Source organism: Ctenocephalides felis, unplaced genomic scaffold (assembly GCF_003426905.1).
Source record: "Ctenocephalides felis isolate EL2017-DRISC unplaced genomic scaffold, ASM342690v1 CF-g0.4_SCAFFOLD_00845, whole genome shotgun sequence".
NCBI lineage: Eukaryota > Metazoa > Arthropoda > Insecta > Siphonaptera > Pulicidae > Ctenocephalides > Ctenocephalides felis.
This window is the reverse complement of record NW_020536999.1, coordinates 12,718,069-12,744,419: the sequence shown is the minus strand read 5'-3', so window position 1 is coordinate 12,744,419 and position 26,351 is coordinate 12,718,069. Positions and strand designations below refer to the sequence as shown.

Here is a 26,351-nt window from a genome sequence, read left to right as displayed (position 1 = left end):
AAAATATACATACGACATAGATAAGCCGAAAATAATGATTATATATTGAAAAGAGATTTACCTTATCCGAATTATCTGAGTGCATATCAAGATTTAAGACATTTATTTCACTTCGAGTATTTACCTTCTAAAGACAATATTTGTTTAAGGAAGAGTGACGATTTTCTCAGAGAAGAATACACCCAAAGTAGTAAACTTTGAAAATCGATATCGAGTACAAATGCTTTGTCTAAATTATAAACTTTGATACATTTTTATAATCCAATCCCATCTAATATTTTAGTATGTTATTTCAGGCTGCAAAATCTATCGTTATACAAAGATTCTTCAAATGAAATTTATAATCTCAAGTATAAATCTGGTATCACTATAGTGATAAAGTTACTAAAATGTAACTAAATTTTGTGATTTAATTTACACTGTAGACACTTGAATAGAATGCCATTGTTTTACTAAAATAGACCATTTATCTACATATTATCTTATAAAAGATCTTAATAGACTAGTCAGAGTATCTATATTCACACGACGTAGCTACATTGTCACTGATAATATAAATTTACACTAAATCAGTAAAAAGGGAAAGAAGTTTTTTATCTAAAGCGGGGCACAAAGGTCCAATTTGTCTTTTGGCAATTATATCGTAAAAACCAAATCAATTATATCAAGCAAACAATTATCTGACTCTAATCAGTAAAACGTCCAGCTAATTCATCGTTGTAAAAATGTGTTCTAAGAAAATACTTTAGTTATGGATTTTCAAACATTGCCGTTTATTTCCCATAGAGTCGTAAAAATCAAGGTGATGGCTGGTTATACATCTTTTGCCCTCTACTTTCAAATATTGTTGTTCTTAAAAATTCCTAACTTTATTGGTTTTTCAGATATCTTTAAACTTAGTTTGCCCTATATAATATTTATGATTTTTTATTTCAGGTCTGAAGAAATAATTGTTATCAGAGTTTGAGGCAAATTGTCAAAGTTTCTCTTCCTGGTGTATTCCCAGTTATGGAAGAACAATCAACGCACATGTAAACTTTGAAACACAATTAGCAGAGTCTCCAGAGGTATGTACATACATTTTTGATTCACTTGCTATGAATACAATGAGGAGGAGTTCTGAATTATTTGTACAAAGTGTATATGATATATAATGTATATACACTTGTGTATATATTTATATATATATATATATATATATATATATATATATATATATACATAATTTAGAAATATGAACAAAAAGCACTCTTTTTTGCACTAATTTATTAAATAATATTAATTTTACAAACGTTTCGAGACTATATTTGTCTCAACATCAATGTATTAAAATTTAAAATTTAAAATATGAATATTTAAAATAACATAAGGTGTTAACTCTTCTAATTTGTTGTTCTTACTAAATGCACGTGCCATAGGAATTATCGGCGACTGAAAATTTTTGACTGACTGAAGGCCAATTTGGTGAGTCATGAAATATCAAATAGGAATGAGAAGAAATAGGGCCCAGTTGAAAAAAATATGTCGCTAGAGGTTAAAATAGTATTTTTTGATAGGGAACGTTTTTTTTTGAAAAAAAATCAAACCAATTCCTATCAAAATAATATTATTTTATCCTCTAGCGACATCTATTTTTTAAGTGGAAAACTGATAGGAAGAAAAACAAGAAGTTGGAAGATTTAACACATAATGCTATTTTAGATATTCATATTTTAAATTTCAAATTATAATACATTGATGATGAGACAAATCTAGTCTCAGACGTTTGTAAAATTAATATTATTAAATAAATTAGTGCAAAAAAGAGTGCTATTTGTTCATATTCAGTTCAAACCTGCCTCGGGTGATCGACATCTCGGTTATTTAATTTCTAAAAAATATTTTATATAAAAGCAATAAGTGATCACTGACACGTAGTGCTTTCTTTCAATTTTTAATTATTTACAAGTTATGTGTTTTTAATATGTATTAGTGTTAATCTAAGAATTTCAAAACCACTGATCATGACGTAGAATTTTACGTCGAAACGTATGGAAAAATATTTTATAAAAATCTTTACTTTAATTATTTTTTACTTGCAAATTCCATCAAATTTTCTTCAAAATTCGAACATTCAAAAAATAAATTACAAATAGTAGTAATATTACAAAAGTCAACGAATATTTTACCTCAAACCCAAATTTTAAAGTGTTCAAAATATTTAGAGCGTCTACTTGTAAAATTGTCTAAAAAATATACGATTTGCCGGAAACGAAAAAATTAAAAAAAATGGCGATTCTAGTTGTAATTATTTGAAATCGATGTTAACAATGGATTTTCCAACTCCTAAAATCCCATATTAAAAAAAAAACTATATTTTAACTTTAACTGTCTCGAAATTCACTTCCGAGGTCCGAAAATATCTTAAATATTTAATTTTAACTAACAATTTATAATAGGGCGACGTACCTGCAAATTCAATTCAAAAATCATTGTAAGTTGATATTTAAATATATGAACAAAAATTTTTGTTTGAATTTTCGCACTCGCGAAATACATGTTTGAGTCGTGGTTTTTTGGAAAAAGTTTCTTGAAATGACCCATAATAAAAGCACAATGTACCATGTACCCCCATGTGTTTTTGCGGCTTCTAACACAGATATATATATATATATATATATTATATATATATATATATAATATGTATAATATAAACTTACCAGAAATCCGTAGGCGGTTAGTAGATAGGGGCGATGGAGAACGTGAACGTATCTATTCATTACTAAGGCGTCGAGTGTGCGGTTCAATCCACGGAGCTGTGAATGGGGTTTAATAATTAATAGCATCATTCAAAATTCATTCATTATAATATATATAGATATTACATTATATTATACGTTGTTCTTAACGTCCAGATAATTATTGAAAATTACTATATCCGGATAATGATAACTTCCAGATAAGTATTAGTAGTACAAGAAGTATTGTACTATATCCGGATAGTATACTTTTTCTTTCCAACAAGTGACGAATATATGTTTGATATTAATGATAAATAATAATGGATAGTACGCACTGCCCTAGGGCAGGTTTGTGAGCTGAGTTAAACTCCAACTAGATTTAGGGAAGAATAGTCTGAGAGATTACCCATAGCCATTTTACATCGCAAGTATCGAAAATGAACTATTTTCAGTTGGAAACATATATTTTGAAGTAAAAATGAACATCGCTATGTTTGAGATAAAATTTATAACCAAAAAAACAAAACCATAGTATAGCACTATCCTTTGTAATATAAACTTTCACACTGTAATATATTTGTAACACTTATTACAATTTTATTGACTAATCTGTAAACTAACTTTTGATATAACAAAATGAAGATTAAAAAAAACACTTTATATTACTAAGATTACTTTGATTACTACATGGATCATCTACAAAGAGACAGACATATCTACAATTCAAGAACAAGTAACAATGGTTGCCAACGATTTTAAAAACATAATAGACGTCCATCCTAACCAATTAGCAAGTCAAGTCATGCAAGCATAACTAACTATAATAGTTTTATTTTTCTATATTTTATTGTTTGGTCTATATTTTGTTTTTATTATTTTTGTTATCAAATTTTAATCAGCTCTAGTCGATGTACCACTAGATGTATCTACTAATCAACTTTATTTTACTATATACTTGTAATCATTTTCTGCTTAATGAAATAATATGAATATATAATATAATATAAACAGATTTCAAAGTGAAATTGAATTAAAAATAACTTTGATTACTAAGATTGTGTATGGTTACATTCTAAACGCCGTCGCAAATGTAGTTGTTTAGCTTTGTCTTTTGAATAAATTTTCAAAATGTAGTATTTCCGGGTTAAATTAAATCATGATCGAATATGTTAATGTATGCTTTTGAATTATTTCGGATATTTCAAATGGTTTTTATATTGTTAAAAGCATTTTATAAAATTTTGTCCTGTTTCACCGATATAGATCGAGTCGCAATCTGCGCAATTAGTTTTCTAGGACGTTTGATGGCGAAAAGAATTTTGCTCTGTTAAAAATAACACAAGTAATGGTGCTGAAATTTTTGACTTGTTGAAAATCTGATTTATAAAATAGTTTTTTTGGAGAAAAATAAAGATCCTTAATTTATGGCAAACAAATGACATCAGATTTTATGTCTCTAATAAAAATCAATGAAGAACAAGAATGAGGTAAATTGACGAACACTTATAATCTTCTTAATCAAAATCATTTTTAATGTAAGCACCTGAATACTTCCGAATTGCCTCATTATATACTATTTACATCTACTATCTAAAAATCTATTTCCAGCTCACTCGTGGCTATTTGTAATTTAATTTCCATGTATGTTTTCAAAACCGCAGAAACCACATAGACATGGAAAATCCATGTCTGGTGAAAATGACAGATTTTCCATCTGCGTCATGCTTAAAACATGAGATTAAATGCTGTATGTACTTCCATGCATTTTAAATTACCTTAAATTAAATTTTTGGCTCATAGCAAAAATTAAACAAGCGAAAACATCAAGAGTCATAAAGCATACTTTATGACATAATGAGAACATTTTATGGCAATAAATGATTTAGGGTAAAAATCATAGATTTACTAGGATTGATATATTGATAAAACAATTATTTAAAATTGAATATTATTATGTAATGTACCACCATTATTATATTTTTTTATTAACGATACTATTTTAAAGTAGAGGGCAAAAGATGTATTATTTTATTATTAACTTTCCGTAGGGCAAGTTATAGTAATTGCAAAAAAATCGAAAATGAAACTTTTTATATATCTTTACGTTTCAAACCTTCTGAACATTTTGGATGCCTTAGAAAAAATGGATGTATGTGTGTGTGTGCACGTGTACGTGTGTGTATACGGATACAATGTTTTTGATTTAATAATTGAAATTCATTGCATTAATTAAATAGTGTAGATATTATTTCCTAAAACCTTTTTAAAACAAGTAGTGATTCTTTTTGCTCCCTGACGCCTGGGATAAAAAAACAGGTGACAAATTTTTGAAAAATAGCCTAAAAGCATATTACAATGATAAATTAGAAGGGACTTTTATTAAATATATATAGTTTTATGTTCGTATAAAATATCGAAAAGAAATTAGGCTACCTATTATTCTATAAGACAAATTTATCAACTCAGGTACATTAATTTTTCAATTTTCGCTAAGAATTTATGACTTTCAGTCACTAATAATGTTATTTTTCTCAGTTTAAATTGAGCAAGTATTTTTGAGACTAGTTTTCTAACCTCTCTAATGCAATTGTATAATTTAAAGTAATAGTTAGAGGATAAACTAGATAATCCTGTAGAGCTAGATTTACATTTAGATTCAAGAGACCGCAGAATAAAGCAAGTCCTTGTTAATTAACAGGATGAATTGTTGTGATGTAACCTAAAGTTTTTTTACAACGATCTTAGAGATCTAAACAGATTTGTACGTATATATATATTAGGGTAGTCCTTAATATAGACATTTTCGAATTTCCTTGCTCCTACGGCCTCAAATGCTTCCAAACTGATGAAAAAAAATCTTCTATAAGTTTTTGCTCTCAATATTGTCTTTTAGATATTGCGCAATTCAATTAAAGTTATGGAAATAGCATGGGAAAATTTTCAAAAAATTTCAAAAATTTCAATATAGGATGATACGAATTGTCGCTTTTAATTCATTTGTCGCTAAGTTATACCTAAAAAACATTATTAAATTTTCGAATTTTTTTCCATGCTATTTCCATACGAAGCTTTGATTGAATTGCGCACTATCTAAAAGTTAATATTAAGAACTAAAACTTTTAGAATTTTTTTTTATCAATTTGGAAGCATTTAAGCCCCTGGAGGCAATAATATTTGAAAAAGTCCATATTACTTCTACTTCTACTAGTACATATATATATATATATATATATACGAGTATATATATATATATATATATATATATACATGTATATATATATATATATATTCATTATAACACTAATAAAATCTTGGTTGAAAGTAACTGAAAACATCTCTATTTTTAACTTTCTTAGGGTAAGTTATAGTAATCGCAAAAAATCGATAATGGAAATTGTTTTACGTTTCAGAGGTTTCTGAACATTTTGGCATACCTTGAAAAAATTAATATATGTGTGTGTGTTCGGATACAAATTTTCATCGACGATTTCGAGAACACGGTTCAATCGATTTGAATGATTCTAAAAAACATTGATTCCTATTGATGGAAAGACGTGTAGATTAGTTTTTGGCAAAGGCAGTTCCAGCCGTTTTGTAGATCGGGGCAAAAAGAGGAAATAAAATGAACAAAAAGAGAGAACATAAAATCTGATTTGGAGAACATTTTATGTATTTTGGCCGCCAAACATGCCAATTGGCGGTCAAAAATGTGCATTAGACATATGCATTATAGAAATTTTATTATTAACTTCCCGTAGGGTAAGTTATAGTAATCGAAAAAAAATCAAAAATGAAAATTTTCATATGTCTTCACGTTTCAGAAGTTTCTGAATATTTTGGCATACTTCAGAAAAAAATGAATGTATGTGTGTGTGTGAGCGTGTGTTTATGTGCGTGCGGATACAAGTTTTCGTCGACGATTTTGTGAACACGGATGAAGCGATTTGAATAATTCAAAAAGCATTCGATTCGTATTGATAAGGAGACGTGCTGATTAGTTTTTGGCGAAGGCAGGTCCAGCCGTTCCGAAGATATGGGGCAAAAAGTGCCAAAAATGGTAACTCAGTTTTTAAGAGAACGGAGCGTCCGATTTTAATAATTCAAAAAACATTTTACTTGTATTGACAAGATGAAGAACTGATCAATTTTTTATGAAGGCAGGTCCAGCGGTTTCGGAGATCTAGTGAAAAAAGTAAAAAAAAATGCCATCTGACGGTCAAAAATGATCATTAGATATATGCACATCAAATTATCAGATATTTTATAGAGATTCTAACAATAAGTATAAATTTTGTTTACATTCCTATGGGTTCCGTACCAATGCTTATTCGTTAGACGGCGGCTTACGCGCTTCGATATTTCGTCTCTATGCAGTTAAAGCAGTACGATTGCTTTGAAAAAAAGTTCAGAATTTCCAAAATATTTCAAAATACACTTTTCTTCAGAAAGTCTTTTTTTCAAAAAAAGTAAATTTTTGTCAAAAATTTATAGTTTCTCAAAAATCTAATTTTGCGGAGTAATTTTTTCTAAAAAATGTTAATCTTAAGGCACGATGTTATGCGCCCTCCTAGTTAAGTACAAATTTTGTTTACACTTCTATGTGCTATTGGACAACATAATCTTTTGATATACTATCATATATCTTTTGTTATGTATGTATGTATATTTCGGTGTCTCTTTATATAAGAGTGAATCAAGAATTTGCGCCGCAGAATGGTACCCTAAGGCCCAACAATGTGTCCCTAAATCTGTTTCTCGTGATAGAAGAATAAACCCGGAAAAGATCAAAAGATGTTCAGTTCATACTGAATTTTCCACATATTGGTATATTTGAGAATAAATCAAAGAACGAATACAATGTTGAACTGCATGAATAATATTTATTCGTGACGTTTTATTGTTTCTGGAAAGTAAATATATTTACTGTAAGTTTTTGAATATTCTGTTCAAAGGGCATGAAGAAAATCGATATTGGTTTATTGACTAACTGTGTGTTTGTTTGTTTATCACTTTCTATCAATTTTTTTTACATATATAATATTCCAATAATATATTTTTAACTTCCCGAAGCAGATGCTTATGTTTTCATCAATAAATCGGATTCGCGAATTTTATGTTTTCGCGACGTTTCAAGCTATTTTGAATCGAATGAGACCAAATTTGGAAAAATTGTGTGTGTGTATCTGTTTGTGTGTGTGAACAGATTTTTTGCTATAAATCGACGTTTTCTCAAAAACCGCTGGACGATTTCAAAAATTTAAAAGCCATTCTATGTATTTCGATGAAGACTATCGTTTGTCAGTTTTGTGCAACGATCGGCCAAGTCGTTTCTTTGTGAATCGCAGAGAAGTGAAAAAAAAATGTCAACATTTTAGCCCGCAACTATTAATTGATTTTGAAAATTCAAAAACCGTTCTAAGGTCATTGGTTGGGAATCGTGCTGATTAATTTTTAGTAGAGATCGGCCGGGATGTTTTCTTGTAATAGGGTGCTAAAAAAATTTTTTCGACAATTATTATTATTTTTTTTGTAGTAGATACCATGGTCTTCTAGATCATACTAAAATATTACGGCCCTACGACAAGTCGTTTGATTTTGAAAATTCTTCAAAGTTTGCAAAAATCAGTATCGTTTTTTGGCGTTTGTCAAAATAAGAACTTACATCGACGTTTACTCAAAAACGCCTGAACCGATATCAAAAATTTAAAAGCCATTAGATGTATTTCAATAAGGACTATAGTTTCTCAATTTTGCGCGATGATCGGCCGAGCCGTTTCTTTGTAATTTGGGAAAAAGTGTTAAACTTTTTGTTCACATTTAAGCTCATACTACCGAATTAATTTTAAAAAATCAAAAACTGTTCGAAAGATATTAGTTGGGAATGATACTGATCAGTTTTAGGTGAAAATCTACCGAGCCGTTTTCTTGTAACTGTTGAAAAAAAATTCAAGCTAATTTTTATGGAACATTTTTTGACGATATATACCATGGTCTTATAGAACCTACTGAAATATTGCGACCTTACGACAAGTAGTTTAATTTTAAAAATTCATCATAGTTTGAGAAAATAGTTTTTTTGACGTTTGTTAAAATTAAAATTAGACGATTTACTTGGTATAACGTTAGAGTACTTGGTATTAATAAACCATTAAAGTCCTACGGAAACTGGTTCAATTATATAAATTATTCATTTTTGAAAATTTGCTTTTAGAAAATACTCCGAGTTAACGTGTTCGTTTGCTTTCAATTATGTGTAATAAATCTATTTGTAATACTTTCAATCACTCATAAATTAATTTATATTTTATTGATCAAGTCGATTATTTACACATATCGGGAAGATCATGTAACTTGCCTCAAGGCAAAACTAGTTATTTATTAAACTGAAGTTTCATTAAATCAATTTATGCATTCACCATTAAAACTTTTTTCGGCAGTAGCATTAATTTTAAACGTTCATTCGAACCATAGATGAATGCTCGTTTTAAACTTTGTATTTTTTTATTGAGATAATCATTTCACAAAGTGTTTCTAATTCCAATAATGCAAAAAAACATCTTCGACAAGAAATATGTGTCACTGTTAGACATTTTCCAACAAAACTGTTCCAGATTTCCTTTCCTCTGGTCAGAATGATATTTTACTGCGCTGCCGCGGCAATCACTACTGCCACAGCAATGCTTTTAATTAGACAGCAAAATCCGACAATGGAACGGTAAAGGATAAAAAAAACTAAAAACAAAAAATAAAAATACGTGTAGATTTTCATCTCGTGTTATTGGCGCAAACGAAGATTTAAAAGTATTGTTACTGCAGAAAAGAGAATTTCAATGGAGATTCTACAAATTGATTTAATAAAATCACGTTCAGTTCGCTTTAATTGTAATTAATTTGAACTTCATTTTATATCAGTCGTTTTTAACTGGCAATGAGGTAAATAGAAGTAATAAATGAAACTAGTTGAAAGTGGCATTGTGCTTTGAGGCAAGTTGCATAGAGTTTTCGAAATGTGTGATAATTGACTTAATCAACCGAAATTCAGATTTAGATATTCACATCAAATTTGTAATTGCACGATTACGTATATCATTTACGCAGTACTTGATATTATTTAATGATTTAAATTAATGATAACATTTTTTATACAACTAGATAAGTTTTGTAGACTTATTTTTCCGCTAATTCCAAAAAATGTCTTTTAAATTTGTGATATTCAAATTTTGACTCAACACAACACATAAACGATTTTTGACACTTTTTTTGAAAAAAAAAAACTCTGATGAATTTTTAAAAATAAACTACTTGCCGTAGGGCCGTAAAATTTCAGTGTGTTCTTTAGGACCATTATATGTCTATTAACCTAAAAATATCATCGGAAATTTTTTTTCAACAGTTAATTACGAAGAAACAGCTCGGCCAATCTTTGTCAGCACGACTAATCAGCACGATTCTCAAATATTATCTTTCTAATAATTTTGAATTTTTCAAATCGAGCCAGATTTTTTGGCTAAAACGTGGACGAAAATTTTTCACTTTTCTCTTAACTACTAAAAACGGTTTGGCCGATCGACGCCCAAATCTGAGAAATGATACTCCTCGTCGAGATACATCGAATGAATGGCTTTTCAATTTTGAAATCGGTTCAGGCGTTTTTGAGAAAACGTCGATAAAAGTTCTAATTTTGACAAACGCAAAAAAACGTCACTAATTTTTGCAAAATTTTCACGAATTTTTAAACTCAAACGACTTGTCGTAGAGCCATAATATTTCAGTATGATCTCTAAGACCATGGTATCTATTGTCAAAAAAAAAATTCATAAAAATCGTCGAATTTTTTTTTCAACAGTTAATTACAAGAAATTGTACAGCGAATCTTTACCAAAAATTAATTTGGTCAACTCCCAGCCTATATCTTTCGAACTTGAATTTTTAAATATAAAATAAAAATTGATAAAAATTAAAAATAGATAAAATTTTCTGCTATTTACGAAGAAACGGCTCAGCTGATCTTCTTGCAAAACTGACAAATGCAAGCACTCATCGAGATATATAGAATGGCTTTTAAATTTTTGAAATCGGTCCAGCAGTTTTTTGAGAAAACGTCGGTTTAAGGTAAAAAATCTGTTCACATACACACACACAAACTATTTCCAAATTCGGTCTCGTTCGATTCAGAAAGGCTTGAAACGTCGAGCATACATAAAATCATGAAATCGGATTTTTTTATGAATACATCAACTTCTCTTTCGGTAAGTTAATAATTGGCATTCAATTTAATATTTATATTGCCCAATCACTTTATTTGTATTTCTCTCCTAATAATCCCTAATACAATTTATATCGTTCGAGGATATAATTCATATATCATAATTTGATTTGTTGCTCAAAGTTTTTGGCTTTCCATAATATATAGGTCGGTGGCACAAAGCCAAAATTCCTATAGAAGCTATGAATTCATATAGAACAATATTTAGAGACGACAAGGGGCTATAAGACAATATATTTTTCGTTTTTTTTTCAGCGTTATGATATATCGTTAAGAGTTCAGAAGTAGCCTAATTTAAAAAGCCCACGTAGTGGCCGTTTTTGACATTTATGGCCAATAAAATAAACGACCCATTTGTTGAAGTGTGATATGAATTATCTTTCGACAAGGTGAAAATTTTCGATGTAGGAAATATGTAGCTGCTAAAGTGTTCAGTAAATCTTAATCTGGTAATAGAATTCATTGTATTTCTGCAACAACGATTGTTAATAGATCAAAGATAAAGTTTCAAAGGAAATTTTTAACAAACATTCCATTAGTTTCCGAAGAAGTTTATTTCAATAAAACAATCCGATTTGCTAATTTCATGTTTTATCGACGTTTCAAAGCGTTCTGAATCGAATGAGACCGAATTGGAAAAAAGTATATACGAGTATGTGTTAAGCTCATAATTTTCAAAGCGAATGGATAATTTTTTCATAATAGTTCTGATCAATACTGTCGTTGATGTCTGGGGCACCCTGTTTATTGAAAAGCAAATAAAGTTGCAAAATAAAAAAAAAATTCAAATCCATCCCATAAAACTCCAACAATATGTATATTTTATTTAGTGAATATGCACCAGAATAGTTTTCAGATTTTTATACTATTATTACCCGCTGCGGATGCATAGATGTATTTTATCTTGGAAAACATAAATATTGTTATCGCACATAAATTTTTAAACACTATTGAAACCTTTATAACATATAGCACTGAATAAAATCGATAAGGCAATGGGTTTCACCATACAATACTTTTTTGGCAACTGCCGTTTAGTTAACGTTTAAAATGATAGGGCACATCGGAGGAAAAGGGTAATAGAATCTGAAAAACTGATTTAAAATTGACTCAAATATAATGAAACGAAATTCAATATAAATCTGTTCAGAGTAAACATACTAAAGTAAAATATACTAAATTTTAACTTCCCTTAGGGTGAGTAATGGTAATAGTCCAAAAATCGACAAAAGCGTTTAATTTAAAAAAAAACATACGTTTCAAAGGTTTTTTAAATATGTGTGTGTATGTGTGGATACAAATTTTGGTCGTCGATTTTGAAAACACGGAACAACCGATTTGAATGATTCAAACAACATTTAATTCCTATTGATGGGGAGATGTGCTTGGAACTAGATTTTGGCAAAGGTAGGTCCAGCCCTTTCGGAAATAGGAAGGAAGCAAGAAGTGATAAAAGCGTCCGATTTGAATGATTCAACAAGCATTTCATTTGTATTGACGGAATAGGACTATTTTTTTCGGCAAACAGGTCTAGCGATTTTGGAGATCCAATAAAAAAAGTAACTAGTGGTGCATGGCATCCTTAAGGCAAATTGCAGACACTTTCCGTACTGTAATTGAATACTATTAAAAGTTCTGAAAAACAAAATTAAATTTTTCTTCGAGATTTTTCAATTTTTTAGATTTTTCAATTTTTTAACATTTTTAAAAGTCTTGACACTAATAGAAAAAATTATATATTGTAAAACTTGCCTTTGAAAATACTGATATTTTTGAAAACGTGGAAAGTTTTTGAAAACTAATTTTAAAAGTTTGAAAATTGACTGAAATTACCAATTATCCAATTTTCGACCGCCAAATGGTTTTTTTTTTAAACTTCTTTTCTGGATCTCCGAAACCACTAAACCTGCCCATCGCATAAACTTAATCAAAGCTGTATTTTACGAAAAAAAAATTGTATCCATACATACTAAGTACACCCATACACAGACAAACACATCCCTTTTTTCTGGGGTATGCCAATAAGTTCAGAAACCTCTGAAACGTGAAGATATGTACAAAATATGTATAGTTTAAATAAACGTCCTCAATATTTTGGACAACAGACTAATTTCAATGGGTAAAAATCTCACTATGATTAATTAAATATTAAGCGGACTGTAAAGTACAAATATTCCATCACCATAATTTATGTAAATGAAACTACTATTTATTTATTTATTTTACGATATATATTGATCTTGAATCTACAACCTTCTTCCCTCGTTACTTTTGCTAGTCTATCGGTTATTATAAGTTACAGGTATTTATATTCATACTTTAATTAATTTAATTCATTATATTAAAGGGTCCCGCGTTAAATAGAAAAAGCCCTGGTTAAATCCTGATCATCAAAATTAACCAAAAAGTCAAATTTTCTCAAAAATTTTCCAGATTTCCCAAAACTCCCAATGAATTTTGAATCATTCAAATAGTCATTTTTTTTAAAAAAAATTTTGAAATTTTTAAAAAAACATTTTTTCAAATATTTTAAAATTTTTAAATTACGGTACGAAATGCTGCAGCAATTTTCCTTAAGATACGATGCCATGCATCACTAACTCGAATTTTGTTTTTATACCAACATATATGGTTTCAAAATATTATGTCAATTTTGTTCGGCAAAGTACGCAAATCCTAAATCAATTCAAACCACATAATAAGTTATAATAAAGTCAAATTCCGCAAACGAAACATTTACCCCGATTTCACATCCCCCGTACCTGTTGTGCGTTAATCGTCCGAACCGAGCAAATCCAAAACACACATATTTAAACCTGAAACCGTCATCGGAAAGTTTTTTACGACACGGAACCGTCGGGTTAAAATGGAGCAGAGGGTTGGAGCAGAGGCAGAGCAGGAGTTTCGGCGATAACAGCCCGCCGAATGGCTAGCAAGTACTGACATGGTAAAAGCTTGATAATGGGGTATTTTCGATACGAATGCCAACGAATATGTTTGCTTTTATCATATAGTCCCCAGACCCAGATCCCGCCGTCGTTTGAATGTGCCACATCGCATAAAAAAGACTCATACGTGTTTCATGCGCTATGTAAAGATACATCGTCGTACGTATTATATAATACTCGATAACACGACGACGAGGTAGAAATAGATAGATAGGAAGGTGTGAGAGGAATAATACTAAATTGCTTTCGTGTATGAATGAAAAATAAGGTAGATCATATCACTCGTAAATAGGACGATACTGCCGAACAAACTACTAGGATACAACCGTAAGGCGAACTGACAAAACTGCCTGCTGAGATTCGAGATTTGATAGAGGCTTTTGTAACAGGAGTAAGAAGCAACATGCGTTTTTGAATAGGATCTTAAACGATATTAAAATATTTATTTGTCTCGATTGGACATGTCAACTCCTCCCCCCTGGCCGGAAATCTGTCGCGCCGGGCGATGCGGTAAACAGAAGTGAGCAGGTGCGTCATTTTTTGGCAGGTTATGTACAATTGTTCGACATACCATAAAATTTCGGTTTGCCTTATTATTATCGACTAATTTTAAACTTTATATATCCCGTAGGGTAAGTTATGGTAATCGTCCAAATATCAAAAATTAAAATTTTTGCGTATCTACACGTATCAGCGATTTCTGGCCATTTTAGCATAGGGGGCGTCTATTAATCACGTGATCGATTTTTTAGGGATTTTGAGACTCCCCCTCCCCCTTGGTGGTACGTCGTGATATTCAAAATTACCCCCCTCCCCCACCAAACATCACGCGTATTTTTAGTATGCAATTTTTTCGAACGAATTTTTTGAATTCACGAAAAAATTGTAATTTTTTTTATTATTTTTAAAAATTCAGGTAAAAAATAAATACATGTGATATCTTACTAGACTCCTCCCTCCCTCGTGATATTTTGTGATTTCTTGTCAACCCCCCCCCCCCTTAACCTAAAAGTCGCATGTGAATAATTCCCCATACTTTTGAAAGAATTGATGTATGTGTTGTGTGTGAGTGTGTATGTGTTTTGTGTGCCAATATTTAAAAAAAATCATTTCTTACTGATGTGGTGACGTGCTGATTGATTTTTTGCATAGGCAAAATTAAGATTTTGAGAAAACAATCCATCCGATTTGAATGATTCATTTTGTAATGATGGGTAAAAGTGGTGATTAGATTTTGACAAAGGCAGTTCCAGCGGTTTTGGAAATTCGGTTTATGATATTAGTATGATAGTTTATGAGACGTCCGGTTTGAATGATTAAAAAATATTTTGCTTGGGTTGCAGTATGAAGAAATAATTAGTTTTTGTAAAAGAAAAAAAAATAATTCTCATTTTTTTTTCTCATTGCGGTACGAGAAGTTTTAGCAATTTGCCTTAAGACACGATACTATACACCACTAAATCCGTTTAAAATTTATCAATATGTGATAATGTGCAATTTGTTTTTTTTTAACTATTTTCGATTTTGTTGTCTATTTTAACAATAGCATTAAGTTCGCGCATTATCTATAGGAATAAAAACCCGAATTTAGGACGAAGGATTTTGTCCTTACCCAAAAGTATAAATGCTAACTCAATGACAAGATATTTAATATCGTATTTATTTCATAATAAATATCAGGTGCAATCAACGTAGTTATTACACTTGTAAGAAACCTACATCTGATTTAGGAACATTTAATAAAAGTCATTTTAAAAGTCATATAAATAAATCTCGATTTTATCCTCGACGCCTATTGTCCGATATTGTTCCTTGCAAATTCTGGTTTTGCTAGTTTCTTTCTCGAATGCTAGGAAATACAATCAGGTCTAAGTATCGTCACTCAATAGAACTTCACATTACATATTCCCGTGGAATGGAATATCAAAAGAAAGTACATCCCGGAATTTTCTTACAAGGCACGAGAGAAGTCTAAGCCAAGGCGCAGAGTGTCACGTAAAATGCAAATTGCCGCCGATTGATACCTTTCTCGTGTCTCACATATAATTCAAAGGATATTTCCCAAATGTATCGCATAATGGTTTAACATATAGATTTGTATTACGGAATAAGGACGATATCTTATCACTGGGCCATTATAACACTCAGGATTTATACAACTGGGTAAGAACGACAAACCCTCGAATGTCGGAGCGAATGTCGGAGCATTCGTTCGTAAATCGAAGATAAAGCACGAGTTGGACGACGATATGGCTTCAATTATAGGCAAAAAAAATAGAATATTAGTAATACTATTATACAAGAACGTTTACATACGTAGAACTTTGGAATAAGAGAAACACTAGTTGAAAGTGGCATTTTGCCTCAAGGCAAGTTGCATGAACTTTCCGAAATGATCAAGACTTGATCAACCAAAATTGGGCAAGATTTAGATATTTAAATGAAATTTCTAACAGAAACGATTACGTATATCATTTAAGTAGTCCCTGATATTATTTATTGATTCAATTTTAAGTTAATGTTAACATTTTTCACACAACAAGAGAAGCTTGGTAGACTTATTTTTTGCTGTTTTAAATTTGTGATAATCAAATTGTGACTCATCACATCGTAAAAGCGGATTTTGACATTACTTTTTTCAATATTTTGTGAGTTTTTAAAATTGAACTGCCTGTCGTAGGGCCGTAAAATTTTAGTATGTTCTTTAAGACCTTGATGTCTATCAACATAAGAAAAATTATCAAAAAAATTTTTCAAGACTTATTTACAAAGAAACGGTTCGGTTGATCTTTATCCAAAAATAATCACCACGATTCCCAAATATAACCTTTAGAATAATTTTTAAATGTTTAAAATCATGTCCTCATTGAGATACATCGGATGGCTTTTAAATTTTTAAAATCGGTTCAGGCGTAATTGGAAAAATGTCGAGAAAAAGTCTAATTTTGACTTTCGTCTAATGGGAGACGTCTTTGACGTCACTAATTTTATCAAACTTTGACGAATTTTTAAAATAAAACGACTATTTTATATTTTAGTATGACCTAGAAGACCATATGATATCTATCGTCAAAAAAAATGCATGAAAATAGTCGAGAAATTTTTTTTCGACAGTTAATTACAAAAACTTGTGCCAGCGAATCTTTGCCAAAAACTAATCAGGTCGATTCTTAACTAATATCTTTCGAACAGTTTTTGAATTTTCAAAACCGATGTAGAATTGCACCCTAAAACGTGGACGAAACATTTTCACTTTTCTGCTATTTACGAAGAAAGGGCTTGACTGATCGTCGTACAAAACTGAGAAACAGTAGTCCTCATCGAGATACATCGAATGGCTTTTAAATTTTTGAAATCGGTCGAGCCGTTTTTGAGAAAACGTCGATTTACGGCAAAAAATCTGTTCACATACACATACACACACTAACATACTTTTTCCAAATTTGGTCTCATTCGATTCAGAATGGCTTGAAACGTCGAGAAAACATAAAATTAGCGAAACGGATTGTTTGGTGAAAACATAAACTTGTTCTTCGGGAAGTTAATATGCCATTTGGCGTCACAAACGATCATTACATATAATCTTCAACAAAAAATTGTATCCGCACATACTTACTCACACATATATTATTTTTTAGGGCATGCCAAAATACTCTGAAATTTTTTAAATTATGCACAAAAATTGTTTTTGATTTATTTGCGATTACTATTGAAGTATTCAGTGTTTGAAAAGTAAGAAAATTCAAAATGGCTTACTCAAACTTTTGAACAAAGCCAGTATCTTCCTCTAGCGCAAACTTTCATATACACATTTTTCAAAAATTTTACCGATTGCAAAGTTTCTCTGAATTGTAAATAAACAAAATATTCGTAACCTATAGATTATTTTTATCGCACAATAACGCTCAGTAACTGCACAACTAAATGCGAATCCAGAGTCAATTTCAACCTAACATTTCGAGAGAAATAGTAGAACAAAATTGCTTTTCAAATGGACCATAAAATTTGCATTGCATCTAATTTTACAAATGCAAACCGCATAAACTTTTATACTCTCATGCATTTTAATCTTTTGCCAACATTATCAACATCGTAATATAGTAAAAGATAAATCAAATATATTTGGAGTCCTAGATACTTTCGAAATTGTAAGAAAGATTTTTTCTGATTAAATTATCAGACTAGTGGTGCATGGCATCGTGCCTTAGGGCAAATTGCTGGAACTTCCTGTACCGTAATTTGAAAAATATAAATGCGTTAAAAATTATTGATAACGTTGAACAAAATAGATTTTTTTTATATTCTGAAATATTTGAAAATTTGAATTTTAGTTTTTAGAGACATAATATCGAAGCGCGAAAGCACCGCGTCGCCGTCTAACGGATAAACATTGGTACGGAATCCACAGGAATGTAAACAAAATTTATACTTACTATTAAAATCTCTAAAAAATATCTGATAATTTGATATGCATATGCCTAATGACCGTTTTTGACCCCGAAATGGTGTTTTCCTTCACTTTTTTCATTTAATCTCCGAAACCGCTGGACCTGATTTCCCAAAATTTAATCATTTCTTTTTCCGTCAATACATGTAAAATGTTTTTTAAATCATTCAAATCGGACGCTCCGTTCTGTCAAAAACTGAGTTACCGTTTTTGACACTTTTTGCTCTGTATCTTCGAAACAGCTAGACCTGCCTTTGCCAAAAACTAATTAGCATGTCTTCTTATCAATAGGAATCGAATGTTTTTTTAAATCATTCAAATCGGTTGAATCGTGTTCCCGAAATGGCCGAGGAAGATTTGTATCCGCACACACGCACATACATCAATTATTTCTAAGGTATGCCAAAATGTTCAGAAGACTTTAAAACGCAGAGGTTAGAATTCCATTTTGTACTTTAAACAGTTTTTTAAAATAATTTCTGATATTTTCATCACACACTTGTTTACTAAACTACTGAGATTTTAATGCAAACGGTCAGACCATAAAATCCCATATACCTTGTGAGTAATTTAATTTTCCATTTATGAAAGTGCAATCTAAACCGTCAAAATTAATTTCGGAACATACAAACATACATCAAAGTTTCAAAAATAACTGCATTTTGCTTGTTCGAAATGATTTTATCGTGTGAAATCGTAAAAGCCATTCACTAATGCGGATGTTCGGTCGCTTGATATTTTGTTTTATTTATGTTTTATGATTTTTTACATGTCGTAAATATATTAGAGCTGCTGAAAATGCCGATAGTCATGATTTTTATTTGAAAATATCGATAACTATGTGACCGTTTTTATGTAGTCTGGGCAAACGTAAATATTTTGACGTGGTTGATACAGGAGACACACCCTACAGAAATATTAAACTACTTGGTATTGGTATTTTGCCTTGAGGCAAGTTACATGAACTTCCCGATATGTGTAAATAATCGGCTTAATCAACAAAAAATAAATTAATTTATGAGTGATTAAAAGTATTCCGAGTGGATTTATTACACATATTTGAAAACGAACGAACATGTTAACTCGCTGTATTTTCTAAAAGCATATTTTTAAAAATCAATGATTTTTATAATTGCACAAGTTTTCGTAGGACTTTAATGGTTTAGTATGTTCATTAAGACCAAGTACTCTATTGTTATATCAAGTAAATCGTCTAATTTTAATGTTAACAAAACGTCAAAAAACTACCCATTTTCTCAAACTCTGATCAATTTTTAAAATTAACCTACTTGTAAGGCCGCAATATTTCAGTAAGTTCTATAAGACCATGATATATATTGCCAAAAAAAGTTCCATAAAAATCGGCTTATTTTTTTTTTCAATAGTAATTACAAGAAAACGGCTTGGTAGTCATGTGATTTTCACTTAAAATTAATCAGTATCATCCCCAACTAATATCTTTCGTTTTTTAGTTTTTTATTTTTTAAAATCGACTTGGTAGTATGAGCTTAAATGTGGACGAAAAGTTTAACACTTTTTTCAAAATACAAAGAAACGGCTCGGCAGATTGTTGCACAAAACTGATGATGTTAAGTTGAGATACATCGAATGATTTTTAAATTTTTGAAATCGGTCCACCCGTTTTTGAGAAAACGGCGATTTACGGCAAAAAATCTGTTCACACACCACACACACACACAAATGGAGGAAGCAAATTTGGTCTATTCGATTCAGAATGGCTTGACACTAGCGAATCGTATTTTTTTTATGAAAACATAAATTTCTCCTTCGGAAAGTCAAAAAAATTTGTTTTAAAAAGTAAATATAAATTTTATTATAAACTGCATCATTCATGGTTTAAAAATATTTCAAATAAAACTTTTACATAAAATGCAACTCACTTGAGTATTTCTCTTTACAATATTGTTATTCTCCAATGAAACTCTCTACGTGTTCCTAAAGTAGTTTCTGATGTTTTTGGTCGATTATTTCCTTTTATTGCTTTTGTAAAGATCTACACGATATCCTTCGGAAAGACTAAAGCTGATTTTCTAAGGGTAGACGTAAAATGTGAAAAATTACCATAGACGAATAAAATACATAGTATAAAGGAAAATTTCTTGAAAAGTTATGAACAAAATTGTAATATAACAATTATGTACGTGGTTTTCGATATTAATAAATTATATTAATGGTAACTAGAGAAGTTTTGTAGACGGCTCTCTTATTTAAACTTCTCGAAGGAAAAGTTAATGTTTTCATCAAAAAAATACGATTTGCTAATTTTATGTTTTCTCGACGTTTCGAGTTATTCTGAATCGAATGAGACCAAATTTGGAAAAATGTGTGTGTGTGTGAACAGATTTTTTGCCGTAAACCGACGTTTTCTCAAAAACGGCTGTTCCGAATTCAAAAATTTAAAAGCCATTCGATGCACCTCGATGAGAACTAGCGTTTGTCAGTATTGTGCGACGATCTGCCGAGCCGTTTCTTTGAAATTTGAAAAAAAAATGTTAAACTTTTCGTCCACATTTAAGCTCATCCTACCGAACCGATTTTAAAAAATCAAAAACTGTTAGAAATATATTAGTTGGGAATGATACTCATTAGTTTTAAGTGAAAATCAACCGAGTCGTTTTCGTGTAATTAACTATTGAAAAAAAAATAAGCCGATTTTTACGAAACTTTTTTTGGCGATGTATGTATATCATGGTCTTATAGAACTTACTGAAATATTACGGCCTTACGACAAGTAGTTTGAATTTAAAAAATTCATCAAAATTTGAGAAAATGAGTAGTTTTTTTTGACAATAATTAAATTTAAAATCAGACGATTTACTTGGTATAATGATAGAGTACATGGTCTTAATAAACATTCTAAAATTAATTGATTTTTGAAAATTTGCTTCTAGAAAATACTCAGAGTTAACTTGTTCGTTCGTTTTCAATGATATGTAATAAATCCACTCGGAATACTTTTAATTACTCATAAATTAATTTATTTTTTATTGATTAAGTCCATTATTTGCACATATCGGGAAGTTCATAGAACTTGCCTCAAGGCAAAATACCAAACTAACTAGTTTTTTCTAATTCCAAAGCCATTTCTAATCGCCGATCTTTTTGCAAACCTAATCGCGGCTCCCTATGGAACTTATTATTACAATGTATGTTAAATTTGTGGAATTCTAATTTTGACTCATCACATCACAACCTTTTGACACAAATTTTGATATCATTGACAATTTTTTAAATTAAACTACTTGTCGTAGGACAGTCAAATTTTAGTATGTTTGTTTGACCATGACTTCTCCTTCGTGAAGTTAAAAAAAATAAAATTTATGATTCAATTATTACTATTTTATTACTCATGTACTCTTTGTAAATCAATCAAACCGTACATGGCATATGCAAATTTCAAAATTTCATCTTGATTACTTTCCATCGGTCTGCAGAAAAGCCGAAGATAATAAGATTTTGTTTCGGAAAAAAACCTTTTGCATATATGCGGAACCCGAAAATTTACATATTTTCTTTTTGCCGTATTGTACGATATTTCTAAATCCAATGTTTAACATCGATTTATAGACCCAAGTAAAATGGTAGTGAACTAGGTGTAAAGAGCATTATGTCTTGAGGCAACTTGCATGAACCCCCAATGAATAAATATATAAAATTAGTTTAGCTATTACTATGAACTTGTGCTCCTCCATTAAAACAATTTGAAATTTCGAAATAATCATATATTTTTCATTTGGATTATTACTTGCATAAGCAAACTTTGTACACGGTACCTCCATCAAAAAGTACTTGAAGCAACTTTGTAAGCATTATATCTTTTACGACTTGCTAGGAAGCAAGAGGTTGCAACTCGTAAGTGCTTTTATAGTTGTGTCTACTGACATACATCCATTATATAAACTTTTCGTCTCGAAAGCTGCTAATACAATGCACACGTTTGTAAACGATTGTTTTAGACATCGATGGAATCAATATAAACTACTTGTAGACACTACACTGATCGATAAAGTCACCTGTTTGATTTTGTCTCATGCAAGTTGAACTTTCAATTGTATAGCAACTAATTGCGATAAAGGCGTAGTGGGGTTTGAAATTTATTTCCTGTTTTTGCGCCAAACAATTGTTAAATAATTGTCAAACTATTGTTTTAATCAGCACGTATCACCATCAATAGCAATCGAATGTTTTTTCGATCATCCATATAGTTTATATTGTCTCATACGTGTTAAACTTTCAATTGTATAGCAACTAAATCTGATATCGTAGTGGGGGTTTAAAATCTATTACGCATTTTTGCTTTGAACCATTAATGAACAATTGTCAAATAATTGTTTTAATCAGCACGTATCACCATCAATAACAATCGAATTTTTTTTGATCATCCATATGGTTGATATTGTCTCATACCTGTTCAACTTTCAAGTATATAGCAACTCAATCTGATATCGTAGTGGGGTTTTAAACTTATCTCGCATTTTTGCCTCAAATAATTGTCAAATAATAGTTGTAATCAATAGCAATCGAATGTTTTTTGAAACATTCAAATCGGTTGATCCGTGCTCCCGAAATCGTTGACGAAAATTAGTATCCGCATTCACATACATAGATTTATTTTTTCTAATGTATGCCAAATGCTCAAAAACCTTAGAAACGTGACGATTTGCAAAAAATTTAATTTTAAATTTTTTTGCAATTACTATAACTTACTCTAGGGAAATTTGATAAACAATTTAACTACATACTTATTATGTATGGCACACGTATACCAGTAACATAAAATAAAACTGATTATCACAACTTTACATTGCCAAAATATTTGATGAATATTAAAAATCATTCTGATATAAAAAATTCTCACATCTTATATTTAATAACCACGAACCTCATAACTAAAAAATGACTTGAATTAAATAATAATTGTAGTGATTGTGTTTGTGAGGAAGTGTGTATGTATGTATGTGCGGATACAATTTTTTATCGACGGTTTCGTGAGCACGAATCAACCAATTAAAATTTGATTGATAAGGAGACGTGCTGATTAGTTTTTGGCAAAGGCAAGTCCAGCCGTTTCGGAGATATGGGACAAAAAGTAAAAGTGCGAAAATTGATATTCATCCTATATTTAATAACGATGAACCTCAAAATTAAAAAGAGTCTAATCATTGAATTAAATAATAAGTTTAGTGATTGTATATGTGTGTGCGTGTGTGTGTATGTTTGTGCGATAATTCTTTATCGACGATTTCGTGAAAACGAATCAACCGATTAGAATGATTAAAAAAACATTCGATTGATTTCGATGGGGAGACGTGCTGATTAGTTTTTGGCAAAGGCAGGTCTAGCCGTTTTGGAGATGCGGGGCAAAGAGTGCCAAAAATATCAATTCAGTTTTTGGAATCTAAGCGTCCGATTGTTTCAAAAAATATTTCATTTGTGTTGAATAATTTTTGAATGAATCGAATGAATAATTGATTAGATTTTTCGAAAGGCAGATCAACCGGTTTAGGAGTAAATGATCCCGTAAAAAAAATGCCATTTGACAGTCAAATATGATTATTAGACATGTCTCTATCAAATTATCAGATATTTTGTAGAGATTTTAATAATAATTTTGTTTACATTTATATGGGTTCCCTAACATTGTTTGTCCGTAAAACTACGATGCGAAAAATCAATTTTTTTTAAGGTTCATAATAAATTTTTAATTTTTTTTAATAAAATTTATTTTTGGTACGGGAAGTTCCAGCAATTTGCCTTAAGGCACGTTGCCATTCAACACTTTGGTATCATTCTGATTACATTTCAATTTACCATTTGAGTCAAATATATCATCGAATTTTCAATAAACCGCCCACACACTCATCGAATTTTCGAATATTGTGAAAAATTTATATTCTCGAAAATATTGTGCTTGGATCTTTAAATTTGTCTGAATTCCCTCAGCCGGAATATACAACAGCAAGAATAAATTGAATACAACAAGCAATACCTCAGGAAAGACCCTTTGGGGATACGAATACTTTTATTATATTTACACTACACATATTGCATTTTGTGTATCCAGAGCAAATCGATATGGAAGAAACCGACGATAGGAAAAAATTCGATAAAAAATATTTTTAATATTGGTAAAATATTACTTTTTAAACACGTTTTAATGAACCATTTAATTCTCAATCATTATATGCAACAATTTATGCAAATGCAAAATTGTGACACAATTAACATCAATAACTGAGTTTTTTTTTGCACATCGTGACACAATTATCATTTATTGCGTTGATTATCTATTCAGCTTTATAATAATGGCATAATTAAAATGGATTTCATTTCATTTTAGTATGAATATTTATAGTTAGGTTAATCATATAAACGAGAAAATAATACATTTTATTATTATGCATCATGTGGCTAAATTAATGAGGGTTTCTATTTTTTGTTCAATCACGTATTTTTTGCTGCAAACAGATTAAGGGAAAATAGAAATTTATAATAATGAAGTTAATGAAATTGAATTAATCTATTTTTAACATTAATAATAGAAAATAAGTAATGTAATTTTTAATCCCGCAAATTATTTGCTTTTAACATAGATAACTAAAATTAGCAATGAATTTTCAGAAATCATTTTGCACAGATAAGTTTTGTATAGGGCTGTTTGGAATACTAATTATTTAAGAGTATTATTAGGTCTTTATATTTTAAGACAAATTGCATAATCTAAATTACTAGATGTCATATTTTTATATTATTTTGAAACAGTTGTAATTGTTCAATGAAATAGAAAAAATCAAAATATCCCATTATGTGTAAATAATAGACTTTAGAAATTGAAATTTAGCAACGATAAAATTTAAAATATGATTTAAAATCGATAACGTAAATGCCTGATAATAAAATTAAACAAATGACCAATTATTTCCAAGTTTTAATAATCATTTTGTAATTAAGCCCTTTAACTCTTGTACGAGGTTCGTGATGAACTCTATGCAGGATTGATTAAAATTGACAAAAAAAAGTTTTTTTTTTCAAAAGGCCCTGCCGATCTTTACCAAAAACCAGTCTTCTTAATGCTGAGCGCAATTTGAATTTTTAAAATCGGTCGATTTAACGTTTTTAGCGAAATTAAATACAATTAGTCCTTTTTTAGATTTTTCAAGTCTTTATATAGAATCAAATGAGATCTGAATTTTTGAAATTGGTGTAACTGGTTTTTGGGAAAGCGGTGAAGAAAAATTAAATTTTGGTTCAAATGCCCTTATATATACACATACTTTTTTTTTAATTTTACGTTTAACAATTTAGAATAAATTGAACTTTTTAAACTTTTTATATTTTTGACTATTTTTTAGATATTTTTCAGTAATTCTATTAGTAAGCACATTATCATGTAAACTTTTACGAAAAACCTAATTTTGATGAAAATCAGTTAAGTAAAATTCTTCACCGAATCTAGTGGTACATGACATCGTGAGGCAACTTCTCGTACCAAGAATTAAAATGTTTAAAAAATATTAAATTTTTTTTTAAAACTCTGAAAAAAATCGATTCTTGATATTTTTAAAATTTTTGAGGAAAAAATGACCTTTTTGAAAAATTTTATTTTTTATATACTTTGAAATATTTTGGAAATTTTGAACTTTTTTTCAAAGCAATCGTGATACATTAGCTGCGTAGACGGATAAACATTGGTACGGAACCCATAGAAGTATAAACAAAAGTTCTTATTAATAAAATATTTATAAAAAACTGATAATTTCATGTGCATATGTCTAATGATCTTTTTTATTCGCCAAATGGCATTTTCTTTACTTTTTTTGTTGAATTTCCGACACCGCTAGATCTGCCTTCCCAAAAATTTCATTCGTTCTTCATTTGATCTAAACAAATAAAATGTTTTTTGAATTATACAAATCTTACAAAATGGAAGTTAGTAAAGTATGTCAAGA

General features: G+C 29.9%; 1 protein-coding gene across 1 annotated transcript in view; it reads left to right on the top strand.

Moving 5' to 3' along the window:
- Positions 1 to 26,351, top strand: part of LOC113363574 (zwei Ig domain protein zig-8-like) — a 160,631-nt gene that overhangs the window by 40,201 nt on the left and 94,079 nt on the right. The window contains exon 2 of the mRNA XM_026606066.1: positions 937 to 1,067. The gene's annotated coding sequence lies outside the window, so the exon portion shown is untranslated. The remainder of the gene's footprint in view (positions 1 to 936; positions 1,068 to 26,351) is intronic.